We start from the raw sequence: 15,917 nt of genomic DNA on the forward strand, positions 1-15,917 counted from the left end.
GTACACTGTAATATGAAAATGTCACAATGAAACCCCTGTACAACTAACATATGCTAATAAAAATCTTTTAAAAATAATGAAAACCATGGTTCAAAGAAAGCTGGCATTAAGTGGAATGCTGAATTAGTGATTTAAAACTAGTTTTCCTAGGGACTTGATGCAATGATTCACAGGGGCAAATCAATCCACTATTAGTCCTAGATGCACTCCACACCTATGTTTTTTTTGTCTCTTCTAAGTTCTAATTAAACTGTAGCCTAGATCTTTATTTCAGCAAACATTTTTCATCCATTATATATCACATAAATTTCTTCATTGTTTCCATTTGCAATAGGGACATAAAAAGAGGGCTATTAAGAGTGGTTCAAGTTGTAGAGCACCTGCCTAGCAAGCATGAGGCCCTGAGTTCAAACCCCAGACCCCAGTACCACCAAAAAAAAAAAGAAAGAAGGGACATGAAAAGAATTTATGGACAGCCCTTTTCCTAAATGTACCTTTTCTTCCCACCTTCTAAAGATAACACTGAAAAAATATTTCATTTTCTTCATGTGCAGGCTAAATATTAGTAAATAACTTATAAGTGACATTAATCCCATTATTTTCTTCACGTGGGGCTTTGTGGGTTCACTCAAAGCTTTTCTTCACGTGGGGCTTTGTGGGTTCACTCAAAGCCATGCTTGGTGTCTGTTCACCATCTGCTTACTTATAAGAAGTGACACTGGGAAGTAATAAGAACTAGGGCCAGGAATCAGAAAGCAGGGTATCCTTTCTGACTGTCTTGCTTGCCATGACTGAATATAACCGCCCTGGTTCCCAGATCAAGGATACTGGCCTTACTGACTTCACAGGTTTGTTTTAGTTTAAAAGAATAATGCTATGTTAGATTTTATGGGATAAGTGTTTGTGTCCTCTCAAAATCACAACCCTCAGGGGATGGCATTAAGATGTCAGATCTTTAGGAATTAAGTAGGTCATTGGGGGAGCCCCCATAAATGTAATGGATTAGTGTCCTTATAGTAGAGATAACTTTTTTCTCACCATCATGTGGGAATACAGTAAGAAAGTGTGTTTCTCCAGCCAGGAACTGGGCCTCACTAGACACCAGCTCAGCTGGTACCTTGATCTTAGACTTCCCATCCTCCAGAAGTGTGAGAAATGAATGTCTGTTGTTCAAGCCACAGCGTTCATGATATTTTTGTTATAGGAACCTAAATTAAGAAGACCTTTGCAAACATCAAGAGCTATAAATACACATGCCTGTGTCACCTAAAGTGAATAATACTCTTATTTTTAACATGAAAATGATGCTTTTTATCTGAAGGCATTTTAACTCTTTCAGTATGTTGAGATTGTTTGTTTTTTTTTAAAGAAAGAAAATGATGAAAGCTGTAAGATTTACCTTGAATTTTCACAATCTCCATATAGCTGGCTATATATACCATTTTCAAAGAAAGAATAGAATATTGAATATCATTCTTGTATATTTGTAACTTTAATTTTATTGTTCACTATGCCATCCTGTTACTGTTCTATACAAACAACATTTATGTTTTGAGTCCATTGAACTTTGCATTTTTTCATTGTATTAAAAACAGAGGTGATTACAAAAGAGAATTAGCAACAGTAATGGTTTATATTTATTTTAACTTGTTCACATCCATAACGCGATTAGCACTAACACGGAAACATCAATGTCTGACACGTGTATCTTAAGTGTGTACATTGTGCATTCCACACCTTTCAGAAATTAAAACAGACATTGCAAGTGCATGTAAAAGTAAACCTATGTCTTTTTCCTAAATGAACTCCTAGTATGGTTACATAGTTCAAAATATTTAAATTTTTTCATTAAAAAAGTCCTTGAGTTTCACACCTAATACAACTGAGCTGTACTTGGTTCCCTTGTATTCTGGGCACAGCACTTCCTTTATCCTCATCTTGAGTTGCTGCAGAGGAAATGGGTTTCTAAATGATTTGAGTGGAAAAAAACCCTGCATTTTTAATTCAAACTGTTCTTCATTGGACTGGAAGAAAAAAGTCTTTTTTGGAATAGTCAGGTTTATTTTATAATAACTCTACAGCAGAACTTAGCATGTGAATGCAGAAATTCAAACGGCTTTATCAAACAAAATACTTACTATTTTCTAGCTGCCTTACAGAAATTACTCAAGAAAAGAGAACAAAATTTTTCAGTTTCATGAATCAGCTTTGTAAATATTTTGCCAGAGCTTTTTATCTTTGGGTGGGGGAAGCAAACAAAAAATGTTAAAAGCTCATATATGTCTATTTTGTTTTAGTTTGGTGTATTTATTAAGAGTAAATTCTGTATGTCTTTGCAGTTCATCAATATGTGTATTTAGAAGTCTTTCAAGTTCTTTTGCTCGCTTCTCTTCTTTCAGAAGGAAATGTTGTGCAGCCATCGAAGCTGGGAAGGACATATCTGGGGGAGACTGAGGAGAGAATGAAAAACAACAAAACAGTGAGATTACTACAGAGCCTCTAAAAATCTTTGTGTTCCCAGGCGGCCTTCATCCCTGACGTTGTCAACTCTGCAGCTGTTAATGATAATAATGTCTTCAGCTGAGCTCTTATCAGTGTAATGTCACTGCTAATGAAATCCTCAAGGAGCTAAGAGAGACATCACAGCACCAGTACATTAAAAAGCTCCAGAAATGAATATGGTAGTGGCCAACTACAAATGCAGGGGCAAAATAATCACCAGGGAACCTGCTTAAAACATGCCCTACTAACTTGAAAAGCCTCTGATTCTCATCTGAAAATAGGTAACTGCAAAAAGCTAAAGTAAAGATTATAGATGGATTGGGTAAAGGTGGTTCATGTGGATTGGCTTAATGAGGGGGTTTTATACTTGGAGTTATCCATTAAGGAAGGCGGGCTGCATAACATAATTCAGGTGTAAAAGTGGCTCTGTTGTAGGAAGGGCTGCAACATTGGGATATATCTTATTTGTCTATTAGAGTTGACAATATCTGAGTGACAATTCCACCCATACTGGTGATGTGCAATTTAACTGTCTGAGACCTGTTTTTATGGGATTGCCATCCAAAAATAAGGAGGGGAAAGGAAGTCCTGGTATGAAGTTCCAAGCAGGCACACAGCACTCAGCTTATCCCTGCCACTCCATGAAAAGAAAAAATAAAAATCTGTGACTATGTAATAAAGGACAGTATTTGATCACCTTATAATCCTTCATTTAAAAATTATTATTTTTTAAAGTTGGGGAAATTTGTGCTGTAACTTTCCAGTTCTGTGATCTCTTGACTCCCCTTTAATTTTTTATTTTGTTAGGCTTTATGGTTCACCTTTGTAGAGAGGTGAACCTTGTCATAAGGGGATTTAGTTCACAGTGTGGCCCCTGCCAAAATTAGAGACCATGGCACTGATAATTCATCCAAGTGGTAGTCCCAACTGTGGCTGCTGTGTCAGGTTCAGCATAGTCACTGGAGTAGAATTTCCCAGCCTGGGTACGTGGGATACAGCTGTAACTCTAGAAAATGCATTCTTTCTAGTAACCAATACACAGATGGTCAGAAGTAGTCAGCATTCACATGGAGTGGACAACAGCACACACCATGTTCTTGCCCAACCTGATGTTAATGATGTTGTCAGAACCAACTCTGGAGGCACCTGGACCCTTGGATATTCCGTCATACTGACACTAACATCATATGGATGAGGCCCCATGAGCAAGAAGTGGCAAATATGTCAAAAGCTCCAGAGCGTGAAAGATAAATGCCACAAAAGATTTCAGGGTATGACCCCTTGTTTTTAGGCCATGTCAGGACATCTAAGTAAAGACAAGTGAATGAACTTTGAAAATATTCTACCCTTGGTTAGAGTAATATAATTCAGGTTTTTTTTAAGCAATCCTAGAACAAGAAAGGGCTCCACAGTGGGGTCAGGATAGATTTTAGTAATCTTGCTATTTGGGTCAAATGATGTGGTAGATCCCATACTAGAAGAATCTTTACTAGGGACAAATGCCTTGTGGAATGCTGTACTTTCCAGTGGGTAAGTTGTATCATGAATGCTTAAGATCTAGAGCAAGGCAATGCTGCCTGCAGCTGAAACCTGAACAATATTTGCAAAATAGTTCTTGCCATGCTGTTGAGTACTGGTTGAGACAGAGCATCTATCAAGTCAACAGGATAACTTGGTACAGCTTCTGTTCTTGCCCCCTCGTGGAAACTATGCATGGAACACAACAGCAGGGTTTCCTTTTCACCAAAAGTAATCTAATTTTTGTTGCTGTCCAAAGTCTGGGCTGCTTACAATAGAAAACACAGCTGAGCTACTGAGATGCACCACCTCTCAAGGATACCAAACAGCCTCCCAATGGCAGCTCAACTCCATCAGGTCCCTCACACCCTGGAAAGGGCAACAATGTACCTTCATCAGAAGTGACCTACATTCTATGGACTGGCTTTTTCTGCATGTAGGGTCTTGGCCGGCACCATCGTGTGAGGGCTCACAGAGAGACTCGGCTCACAAAGAGGTCACCATGTGAAGGCTCAGAGGGATCCTGCTAAATAGCAAAGGAATCCACTTTATAGTTGACTAATGATCCTAAAATCCTAAGACCATCTGATGTTAGACTAACAGAGTAGTTCACAGCTTATCACTGTTTTTTCAACTGCTTGACAGAAATCTTGTAAAGATCCAAATCAATAAGAATAGAATAATCCAATAGAAAATTAGACAAGGAGATTGAACAGACATATTACAAAGAAGGCTATCAAAATGGCCAATAAACATAATATGGAAATGTGCTCAGCCTCATTAGTCACTAGAGAAATATGAATTAAACCACAATAGGATCTTATTATGCACTGATCATAATGGCTAAAATAAAAAAGATCAGTAACAAGAAGCTTTAGAAAAATACAGGAAAACTCCTGTATGCTACTTGCTAGTGTATTCACTGGCTCAAATAGGAAAACTGTCTGGCCATACCTCTTAAAGCTGAGATACATATCATATGACCTAGTGATTCCACTCTTAGATATATGCTCAATAGAAATGTGTACACGTGTACCAAATGACATGTATGAGAATATTTTTAGAAGTATTACTTGTAACAGAGCCCAAACTAGAAATAACTTAAAAGTCCGTCAAAAGCAGAATGAATAAATTATAGTACCTTTGTGTGAACTATTTGTGTACAATGGAATACTAAAGAGACTCAAAACCCAATAAACTACAGCCAACTATAATGGAAATATAAAACATCACAGGTGATGATGAATCTCGGAAACAGTGTTAAGTAACAGAAGTCAGACACAAAAGCATACATGCAGCATTTGCAGTGTGTAAGGCAACTGACTGATGACGTTCAGTCTTGACAGGAAGGGGCTGAGTGGGGCTTGAGAGTGCTGGTCATGTCCTCTACATTACCCAGTGGTAGCTGCACTGATGTGTTTCCTTTGTGATGACTCATCAAGCTGCTTGTTTATGATCTGCACACTTCTGTATGTAAGTCCAAGTCAATAAAAAGGTACTTTTAAGCAGAAACAAAAAGCTATTTGCAGCTCCTTAAAATGCAGGCGTGTTTCGAACACTGCATTTTTAAAAAGCATCACCAATGATTCTGTCCTGCACTGGAGATTAATAACCACTGGCTGAAATACTTCAGAAAATGTTATGTTTCTTTTCATCTTATAGACAGATATGGCCAAATGATTCACAGACCCATCTTAGAATCCTACTCAAGAAGTGACTTTTGGTAGTACTAGGGTTTGAACTCAGGGTCTTATACTTGCTAGGCAGGCCCTCTATCACTTGAGCCATGCTTAGCCGTGTTTTGTATTGGTTATTTTTCAAGTTTTTGCCCTTGGGCTAGCCTCAGACTTAGATCTTCCTACCTATGGCCACAGCTGGGATGACAGGGGCATGCCACCATGGTCAGTTTATTGGTTAAGATGGAGTCTCACTAATTTTTTGCCTAGACTGGTCTTGAGTAGGGATGAACCACCGAATCTGGCCAAGAAATTAACATTTTTTTTTTACTGGGACTGGGGTTTGAACTCAGGGCTAAAGTGGGTGCCCTACGGCTTAAGCCACACCTCCAGTTCATTGTGCTCTGGTTATTTTGGATGCGGGGTTCTTGTGAACTATTTGCCCGGGCTGGTCTCAAACAGAAATCATCCTGATTTCAGCTTCTTACGTACCTAGGATTATGGGCATGAGTCACTGGTGCCTGGCAAGAAATAACATTTTTAAACTACTATGTACATCATTATGTTGGTGTCAGTGTAAAAGTAATCAATGCTAAAAGGGAAAATACAGCACAGCAACTCACCAGAGGAAATACTTCATCAGCAGCAATAGAGGACTTGCCATTTCTTTGGTTTGAAATATCAAAGGTGACAATGGAGGAGTTGCACTGCTATTTGGCTCGCAATCTTGGCTAAGTCTAAAAGAGAGGAATTGTTGTCACTGTTGCTACCAAGGACACATGTTTGTTTATTAGCTGAGGTTTTTAATTTTTTTGAAGTCTAAGGAGGATGAAACACAGCAAAACATCGGGCTTGTTATCTGGGTGTTTCTTTGAAAATGACCTTCCTGAGTAATTTCTGCTTCACTTAAAAGACTTAGAATGGCAAAGGATGCAGTCAACCTGGTAATTTTTAAAGATATTCTGCTTATCCTTATTGCACTTGATTGCTCCCCCTTCTGTTTTAATTTTGTATCTCTTGGTCTTTAAATACCTGAAGTAAATTTCAGAGAAATCTCAAAACAGTTAAGACCACTGGAACTGACAGTTCTAAACAGATACTTTTGTTGTTGTTGTTCCCCATTGTACTTCACTGGCTTTCTTAACAGAATTATACTTTTTGATGCTGAAACAGTTCTTCCTATAATAACTTTTATAGGGATTAATAATTTATAGGGTGCTTTTGATTTACATCATTTCATAAGTTCCTCCACTAATAAGTTGTGTGCAGTTGATTTTATCTCCCTGTGACATTAATTTTTTCACTTATAAGAAAGAGGTTGTTATGAGAGTTGAATGAATTATATATGTAAAAATGCATAGAACATAATGTCTGGCACATATTTAGCACTGAATAAAGATTAGGTGTTATGTCTAAACTCATTTGATTTTTTTTTTTTAGCAGCACTAGGGTTTGAACTCAGGGCCACTCCACCAGCCCTTTTTTGTGAAAGGTTTCTTAGAGACAGGGTCTCTTGAACTATTTGCCTGGGCTGGCTTCCCTATCTTCCTGATCTCTGCTTCCCGAGTACCTAGGATTATAGGTGTGAGCCACATTTGATCTTTTTAAAAAACTGTTTTGCAGTACTGAGGTTTGAACTCAGGGTTTCTAGCTTGCGAGGCAGTTACTCTACTACTTGAGTCACACCTCCAGCTCACTTGATCTTCATTAATAACTCAAACAAGGTAGATGTTATATTAAAAAGTTAGCTTATTTATTCCATCATTTACATTTTAAACAAGAATTGCTAGGAAGTGATGATTTTGGACTCAAACCTGTTTTCTTGACTTCAAACTCTACAATTAGTATGAAAGGCATAGTATGGAATTTATTGTTTGTGTTAAAACAGGGTAGAAGGTAAGACTAAAAAAAAGCCAATCAGTGAAATTTTTAATTTTGATTTGCTGACCAGACAAATGCATAATAAAACAAAGAAACAAGTCAAATTACCCTAAAATTTTAGGAAGAAGTCCTAACAACATGGGCTGTTTGGGATTAAATAAGTATCTTTTATGAAAATGGGGTTCACATTTAATCAAATTAACAAAGGCCACAAAACATTAAAATCTCTTTAATAATCTAGATTCCCACACGTATCAACATTTCCAAAGTCTTCTATTTTAATTTGACACATTGAAAAAAATACACAGAAGACTTCTCTGTTTTTACCCAAAAACCAATCTATATAGACTTGTTTCTTATTATGCAAACACTTTCAAATCTGTGCGTACAAATAGCAGTAAATTTAAGTGAGGTATCCATAAATTAGTACACAAAAACAAGTACTACATGGTTCCATTTTTTACCTATCTTGAAAAAAATCTTTTCCCCTTTCTTCCTAACCATAATTACCATGGAAACAGAACAGCAAATTACACTGAAATAAGATGGTTATTTCAGTAAGATGAAATGTATCACAATTCAAATAGAATGATAACAATTGAATAGTACACCTGCATATAATCTCTAGCTGAACCTTTTAATTTCAGTGAGACTACTATCTACACTTCAGAGCACAGTGGGAAAAACAAGATAATTAAAGAAGTGAATCGAGAAATATGTTATCTCTTTGTAATCTCAATTATAGAGTGATTCAGGCAAAGTATTATTTGTTCTAAATTATCTAAATAATTATCTCAATTATCCATTTTGCTATGGATGTGTACAGTTTTATGGTGTTAATTACTAAAGTTTATATAGGAACATTCTTTTTATTATAACATCAATAAAATAACAAGATTGAAAGGAAAGACTACTTTTGTTTCAAATCATCTTTATACCTGAAAAATTCTTCTTCCTAGAATATAGCTATTCAAATACTTCATAAAACCATCTTCATAAAATGCTACATATATCAGTTTAAAAGCTACCTTAAAAATTATTTCACTGGGTTTAATATCCCCTAACGAGATGATCTATTCAGTTAGCTTTTCCATAGGTCCTACTTCAACTTCAAAGCCCTTGCTAGATTTGCTTTGCTGGGAAGCAGAACCCACCTACCTGAGACAGGAGTCAGTGCTGCAGTGTTCAGTGTTCTTGCCCCAGTGTCTTTCCCCTGGGCTATGGGATGATGTCCTCAGCGCAGAACACATCTCATCACAAGCCTACAACCTCTCAGCCTGCTATGTTTTGCTCCTTATTGGGCAATACTACAGCACAGAATTTTCTCAGCATACTTTTGACTTCCTGAATGTCTACTCATTCTTTTACAAGGGCTCTTACAAGTGGTTACGATAAACCTACTGATTTTGTGGCTTTTTAGTATTGGAAAATTTTAATTTATTAGCTTCATCAAAGCAATTTTAATGATTAATGTTTGTGATTACTCCAATACATCATGATATAACTTTTCAAACTATAAATTTAAATATGAATGTTATATAGACCAACTCTATTGCAAAATAAGAAAAATTAAAATTAGTTGTACATTAGTAGTTTTACATACCACTACTCTAAATTAGCTTATAAATTATCCTGAAACTTCAAAACTAACTTTTAAGAATAATACTTGAAACATCCTATCATAGTGCAGTTCCAGTATACTGGAAAATAAATGCTTTGGAACACTCTAAAATGCTTCACATTTTATGTGAGTGAACATTAAAAACTTATCACAGGAGTGAAAAACAATAAAAATTAAGAGTGAACAAAAGATTATTTAAATAATGTGGTACACAAATTTTTCTCAGGCAAAAACAAGAATTTGTAGACTTTAAAATTTCGTGCATTTTTGCCTAAAAGGTTTTTCCTTAAAATAGTTTTAATAAGACTTTATTGCATTAGCTATTGACATGGAAAGATGACTTTTATTTTCTGATTGATTTATGCCTTTTACAATTTGACTTCACTGAGCTGTGAGGAGAGGGAAAGAAAGATTTCATTTTTCACTTGCTAAGATTAAGAGGTGTCTGCTTTATGGTCCTCCACCGTAGGGTCCATAGTGGCCTTACATCTCAAAAACTCTTCCCGCAGTGGGCTTTACATGGTAATAATTTATTCAGAACAGCTGAAATGATGTTTCTTTTAAAAACCAGGTCACTGGCAAACACTGAAATCAGATGAGGCATTAAAACAAATTTAATGAAGGTTTCAACAAATGAAGCTGGCAGGACACAAGCTCTGCAGCAGGAGTAGCCATCTAAACTGCTTATTAAGGTGGTCTCCTGCTGTGCATTCTACCACTTATGCTGCTGTCTGTCTCCTACTGTCTTGGTTTGTTAGGCACTTTTAACACATTCTGTACTGCCTGACAAAGAGAAAAAAGGGGGCAACTGAAACAAGAAAAATACTACTTAAAAAAATAAAAGACAGAGTAACTGTGTCTTTGCTTGAATAATATCACCTGCTAGCTATGTCATCTAACTTTGAGTTACCTTCGCAAGGCTACAGGAAGCAATGTTCTGTACCCTCAGTGTGTTCAGCACTGACTGCCTCCCTCTCACATGGGAACCATGAGAACTGGAAGTAGAGAACACTTTGCAAAGCGTTTATTCTATGTCAGACCATATATTCTTACACTGATATCAAGATCACACTCCTTTGGAAAGGTTTTCAGTTGGGTTGGCTAATCAACATGAGCACATTTGCCAGAGAACTGGTCTGGGGCTGTGGCCCAAGCATCTCTTCCATTCTCCCCACAACCTTCTTCCCTTCCTTAGCACCTGAAAAGGAGTTATTAATTTAGCACTTTGAATAGTTGTTTCAAGTAGCAGACTTGAATCTGTCTTCTGACACATATGGACTCAGATGGTCAAAGAGGAGAGCAGATCTGTAGCCACAGGAATGTGGAACAGACATTTTTCTGTATTTCTTGTGGACTTTGGGTTTATCCTGAAGAACTAGGCATGCTTAGTTACCCAGATGAGCCAGGTATCACCTTCCCCCACATGACTATCCTTGAGGAAATGTCAGACTCAGCCTTTAGTCCATTCACCAAAATATACATTTTAGGTACTATGAGTTGTTAAGGAGTTATTGCTATAATCATACTTTAGAATAGTATCAATAATAATCTATTTTACATGAATTTTCTCTGACAAAGCTCCGTATAATTACTGTCCTTATTTGTTAAGATAGGAAATTGAGGGTGATGAGGGTTAAGCCAATTCCCAAGGTTGTAGATATGAATTCTTTTATATGAAAATAGTACGTAAGGCTTCTCATGCTAAGTATTTTGAGTTTCTGAGGAAGACTTGCATTGAAGTTGGGTCTGGGCTCTTTAATTCACCTTTTCTGAGCACAAAAGAAGGTTAATAACTCTGATATTGAGTAAGTGGGGAAGTGCTACATACAAACTCACAACATAAATTACTAATGACTGAAAATCTGTGGTAAAGAAACTTGTTTGTTTTGTTGAGTGTTTTCTAAGTTTGGTTTAATAGTGAAAGGCCTGTAGAGACAGTTCTGACTCCATAAATCGTTTATTAAAATTGAGTCAATTAGCCTATTTTATGGTTCACATATTTACTTAGAATTTGAACTAAGACATTTTAAAGAACATGGGATCAAAATGGACAATAGACATTGATTTCTCATAAACTATGCTCAGAAAAAAACCTCTTTTTAACAACCATACATTTCTTCCCTATGAAGTGATCAACAAGTTTGTTATCATGGCTAGAAGATCAATATATACTATATACATTATTGAGGATAAGTCAGAAGTGACATCTTCCCATACTTTCTATTTGTTTGAACAGTATGTCCAACATATTAAATTATAATTTTCTCTGTTACTAGGGCATAAGAAGTAAGATTGTTTATCTCTATACCACATCAGCTTGCAAGAATGATCTGAGGTGACTAACAAGCTAAGTTCCATGTAACATTCCACCCACCTCAGACGTAGCAACATCTTGAAAGCTACTGACAACACAAATTTCTTATAAAACATGTACCTGGACTACTGCATTATCACTATAAAATAAATTTAAAACTGTAAAATATGTAGTCATAATTTGAATTGCTTAAAAATAAATGTCAATTTAAAGTTTTTAAACTTCTTCCCTGTATAATGGAGCTATCTTACCTATCTTCATTTTTTTCCACTTTTATTTGGTTTTGATAGGCATATCTTCCTGTTTCTTCATAGGTGTTTTGATTAGACCATGATGATTTTCCATTGACATGTATTTTGCAAGATCATTTTGGAGCCTTTCATTCTCATATTCCAATTTGTTAATAGATGTATGCCTTGAATGTTCCCTGTTAGTGAAGTCCATACTCTAGAGAATAAAATGAATTATCACTGAATAAATGAACGCTTATATATGATGCACATTTTCTGTGTGTATACAGCACTGCCCATGACCAATACAAAAAAGGTTACACAACATATTATTGTTCTGTATAATAAATGGGACAGATTAAAAAATTTTTGTGTCTGTAAGGTATCTTCTAGTGTGGATTAATGAAAATAACATATCTCAACTTTATAACAATATTTTTATTAAAATAATTCATACCATTACAGAAAATATGGAACATTAAGAACAAAAAATTCCATACTATTCCCACTCAGTGATAAGTGCTATTAATATGTATATTTATATCTTTCTAGTCTTTTTTCCATTCATAGAAAATACAATCAAGAAAATGTCAGTATTATAAAATACAAGTACTTATGAAATCATAACCAATATATAAATGCCAACATGAAATATGGATAGGTATAAAATTATAACCAGGCTAGGCAAGGTACATGTCTATAATCCCAGCTATGTGGAAACAATGGTAGGAAGACTAGGTCTGAGACCAGCCCAGGCAAAAAGTGCGAGACCCTATCTGAAAAATAACTAAAACAAAAAAGGATGGGTGGCACCAGATGTAGAGCTCTTGCCTACCAAGCACAAAGGTGCTAATAACAAAGGACTAATAACAAGAATATACAGGGAACTTAAAAAACTAAATTCTCCCAAAACTAATGAACCAATAAAGAAATGGGCAGGTGAACTAAACAGAACTTTCTCAAAAGAAGAAATTCAAATGGCCAGAAAACACATGAAAAAATGCTCACCATCTCTAGCAATAAAGGAAATGCAAATTAAAACCACGCTAAGATTCCACCTCACCCCTGTTAGAATAGCCATCATCAGCAACACCACCAACAACAGGTGTTGGCAAGGATGAGGGGAAAAAGGAACCCTCTTACACTGTTGGTGGGAATGTAGACTAGTACAACCACTCTGGAAAAAAATTTGGAGGCTACTTAAAAAGCTGGACATCAATCTACCATTTGATCCAGCAATACCACTCTTGGGGATATACCCAAAAGACTGTTACTCCAGAGGCACCTGCACATCCATGTTTATTGCGGCACTATTCACAATAGCCAAGTTATGGAAACAGCCAAGATGCCCCACCACTGACGAATGAATTAAGAAAATGTGGTATCTATACACAATGGAATTTTATGCAGCCATGAAGAAGAACGAAATGTTATCATTCGCTGGTAAATGCATGGAATTGGAGAACATCATTCTGAGTGAGGTTAGCCTGGCCCAAAAGACCAAAAATCTATGTTCTCCCTCATATGTGGACATTAGATCAAGGGCAAACACAACAAGGGGATTGGACTATGAGCACATGATAAAAGCGAGAGCACACAAGGAAGGGGTGAGGATAGGTAAGACACCTAAAAAACTAGCTAGCATTTGTTGCCCTTAACGCAGAGAAACTAAAGCAGATACCTTAAAGCAAATGAGGCCAATAGGAAAAGGGGAACAGGTACCAGAGAAAAGGAATTAACCTAGAAGGTAACACTCACGCACAGGAAATCAATGTGAGTCAATGCCCTGTATAGCTATCCTTATCTCAACCAGCAAAAACCCTTGTTCCTTCCTATTATTGCTTATACTCTCTCTACAACAAAATTAGAAATAAGGATAAAATAGTTTCTGCTGGGTATTGGGGGGGGAGAAGGAGGAGGCGGAGTGGGTGGTAAGGGAGGGGGTGGGGGCAGGGGGGAGAAATGAACCAAGCCTTGTATGCACATATGAATAATAAAAGAAAAACGGAAAAAAAAATGAAGTATAAATTAATTTAACAATAGCTCTGTTCTTGGGAATTTAGTTTGTTTTCAAAATTAGCAATACCATTGTTTTGATTTCCTTACACACAAATCTTGGCCATTCTTTCAAATGGATGTTTCTGAGGACCTTGATACAAAGTGTCAACTTTTCTCCCTAAATTCCTACCAATAAAATATTTTGTCACACTCACAACAACTTAGAATTACTATTTTGTTAAATTTGCCAACTTGATAAATAAACCACTAACTTTTATTTATCAATAAAGTTGAGTATATTTTCATATTTTTCTGGCAGTTTTTACTCTGTCTTTTGCACATTTTTCCATTAGAGTACTGGTGTTTAGTAAATTTGCAAAAGGATTTTTAACATTAGGTACAGAAACCCATTGTTTCTTCAGTTGGTTGAAAGTATGTTTTCTGTGTGATTTTTAAGTTTTAATTTTAGTGTGTGGTGTGTTTCATCTAGAGAGGTTTTTTTAATTTAGGGAAATCTGTCCATCTGTCTTTTTGCAGCTTCTCCTTTACTTGTATATTTTGGTCTTCTTTTCATTGTAAAAACCGCTAAATATTCATCGAAAAGAACTGAATTCTTTTCGATGTACTTTGTGGTTTCACTATTTTACATTTAATTCTGTAACTTATTTGGAATTAACTTTGGTATAAAATGAAGAGAAGACACTAAAATAATAAATTATTCCAATTACATTTGCATAAAACATCTGTTCTGCATTGCTGGATCATGCAAGATTTATTGCTAAGTCCGCACACATAAGGATCTAGTTCTGGATCATTCTCTGCCATTGATCTTACTGTTGATACTGGGTCAGTGCCACACAGCATTAAGCAACATAACTTCATAATAAAATTTTATCTCTGGAAGGGACCAATTTTAATGCATCCTCAGAAGAAAAATGAAACATTTTAAAGTCACAAAATGACAGGTTTAGAATAAGAACAGAGATTTTTGAGGCTGTTTAATTAAATGATATAAGAAGTTTCCTAGGGAGTGTTTAAATTCTCACAAAGTTTATTGTATAGGTTGGGTATAGTGGCTCATGCCTGTAATACTAGCTAATTGAGAGGCAGAAAAAGCCTAAACAAAAAGTTAGCAAGAATCTATCTCAAAAGAACTAGCTGGGTGTGGTGGTGTGTGCTTGTAATCCCAGCTATACTAGAGGTATAGGTAAGGGGGATTATAGTCTGAATTAGTCACAGGCAAAAAGAAGACCCTATCTGAAGAATAACCAAAGCAAAAAAAAGGGATGGGAGTGTGGCTCAAGTGGTAGAGGACCTGCTTAGCAAGTGCCAAGTCCTGAGTTCAAATCCCAGTAACACACACACATAGTCTACATTCTGACAATGAAAGCTCATGAAAATGCTTTCCATGGTTCTATGAAGTCCTAGGATTTTTTTTTTTTGTGGTACTGGAGTTTGAACTCAGGGCTTTATGCTTGCTATGCAGGTGTTCTACCACTTGAGCTACTCCACCAGCCCTAGTCCTAGGGTTTGAATGTACATGAGTTACATTGCTGCTGACTAAATTCTGACTCAGAAGGACAGTACTTTGGCATGAAAAGCTGAATTTAAGTGGAGCATCTTTTTTAAGCTGCAAACATCTACGGCCCAAGGTCCACAGACTATAAATAATTACAGCTTAGACTTTTCTTTCTGATGTTCTTAGACCTAAGGATTCACATGACATCCAGAGTCGTCCCAGCTTCTCTAAAGTTCTGCCTGTTACACATCGACGATTATTCACATATTGGTATCGACTTAAAGACATTTTCTCTTACTGCTTAATACCTTAGGAAAGTTTTATAAACAGGTAACAAGTGGAAGAAAATGTTCCAGGAGGCCAACCTTTTCCACAAGACGATCCAGGAGGAGCTATGGGCTTCCACACTACCGACAGAGGCGATCTTTGAAAAAGGAGGGCCTTGAAGGAATTTGTTTGTTAGGCCTTGCCTTTAAGATTTCTCAATGTTTACTCTTTAGAGGCACCAGAACAAATTTTTAAAAAAGCAATTTGTAGTCCTTTGCTTTAAAAGAGAGAGGACTGCTTATTCTAAAACTAGAATTGACTTGTAATAATATAAAGGAGGCACAGTCATAAAATTTTGCCCTCCAAAAGGAAAAACTTCGCATCAGCAGAT

At 36.3% G+C, this 15,917-nt stretch overlaps 1 pseudogene; it reads right to left on the bottom strand.

Annotated features, from left to right (window-relative positions):
* Positions 1 to 1,614: 1,614 nt before the first annotated feature.
* Positions 1,615 to 15,917, bottom strand: part of LOC109679001 (deuterosome assembly protein 1-like) — a 569,124-nt pseudogene continuing 554,821 nt past the window's right edge.

The sequence above is a fragment of the Castor canadensis genome, chromosome 1 (genome assembly GCF_047511655.1).
Source record: "Castor canadensis chromosome 1, mCasCan1.hap1v2, whole genome shotgun sequence".
NCBI classification, from domain to species: Eukaryota; Metazoa; Chordata; class Mammalia; order Rodentia; family Castoridae; genus Castor; species Castor canadensis.